Here is a 1,184-nt window from a genome sequence, read left to right as displayed (position 1 = left end):
CTGAGGCCGGCACCGCCTCCAGCAAGATGCGGGCGAGGGGGAGACCCAGCACTGGAAAGGACGCTGACACTCCCGGGGCTGAGGGTTCCCTAAGGGACAGAGCACCGTGTGTCCCTCCACCTGCTCCTCACCAGCCAGTGTGGGCAGTCTGCACCCAGAGGGAGGATGTGTGGAGGCCGAGGCCCCAGGCACCAGCCAGGCCTGTGGTGAGGCCTCATAGGCGGGACCGCGAGCCTGTGGTGAGGGACAGGCCGTGACACCACACTGACACTGGACACACCGCCGGCCTGTGCCTGGGATGGCGGCCGAGCCGACGGTGAAAGAACAGCGTCTCCCTGTCACCGTGAACTTGCACTTTTCTCATGAATGTGGTTGGCACTTTTCCTGCGAACACTCTGTCCTCAGCCTGTGCCCTCTTCCCGGGCACGGCTCCCCTCCTGCCAGCCGCAGGCCCACTCCACACACCAAGGAGCAGGCCTTCCTCCTGAGCGGAGCAGCAGGTGCTCTTCCCACCTGTGTCTGTCCTGTCCTCCAGGTCAGGCTGGTGTCATTCCTGCAGAGCCGTCCGGAATAGACAGAAAGCATGGGTTTTGCTTTCTCCACGGCTACAGCTGTGAGTCAGAGAGCCACCTTCTCAAACACAAGGCAGCCTGTGACGAAGACAGAGGCTCGGCCAGCTGCCCCGTAGGAGCAGCAGTGGTGGGAGGGGCGGGTATTCATCCTGTGGACACTGCCCAGCCACTGAGTTCTCACCCCCAGGGGACACAGGCCCCGAGGGGACCAATGAAAGTAGCACTTTACAATGGTTATTATGACTGTGGGGATTCTACTTGGTTTCCATAAAAGTAAAAACAGGTTTAATCCTATTTTTAAACACTGTCTGATACACTAATGACAACACTGTTGAACTAAATACCTGTATGTTTTCAATGTAAAAACAGGTCAACGGCTCCTTTAGTGGTTGAAAAGGCATCTGGGACGGGCACGGGGACCTGCTGGATGGGGACCGATGGACATGGGGCAGGTGGACAGCTTTCATGTTCAACTGCTTCATGTGTAACGTTCCCCACGTCCCACTGAAAATGAAAGCCCTCAGCCTCCTGTTCCCGTCCCCTGGCTGAAGGCAAAGGTGAGGGCCATCACGTGACTTCGGGTGACGGCTCAGGTTTCCTGCAGCACCGTGA

At 58.2% G+C, this 1,184-nt stretch overlaps 1 protein-coding gene across 1 annotated transcript in view; it reads right to left on the bottom strand.

Moving 5' to 3' along the window:
- The window catches only part of AGPAT5 (1-acylglycerol-3-phosphate O-acyltransferase 5), a 42,658-nt gene that overhangs the window by 24,163 nt on the left and 17,311 nt on the right, over nucleotides 1–1,184 (bottom strand). The window lies entirely within an intron of this gene.

The sequence above is a fragment of the Myotis brandtii genome, unplaced genomic scaffold (assembly GCF_000412655.1).
Source record: "Myotis brandtii unplaced genomic scaffold, ASM41265v1 scaffold930, whole genome shotgun sequence".
Lineage (NCBI taxonomy): Eukaryota > Metazoa > Chordata > Mammalia > Chiroptera > Vespertilionidae > Myotis > Myotis brandtii.
This window is presented reverse-complemented; position numbering and strand designations above follow the sequence as displayed.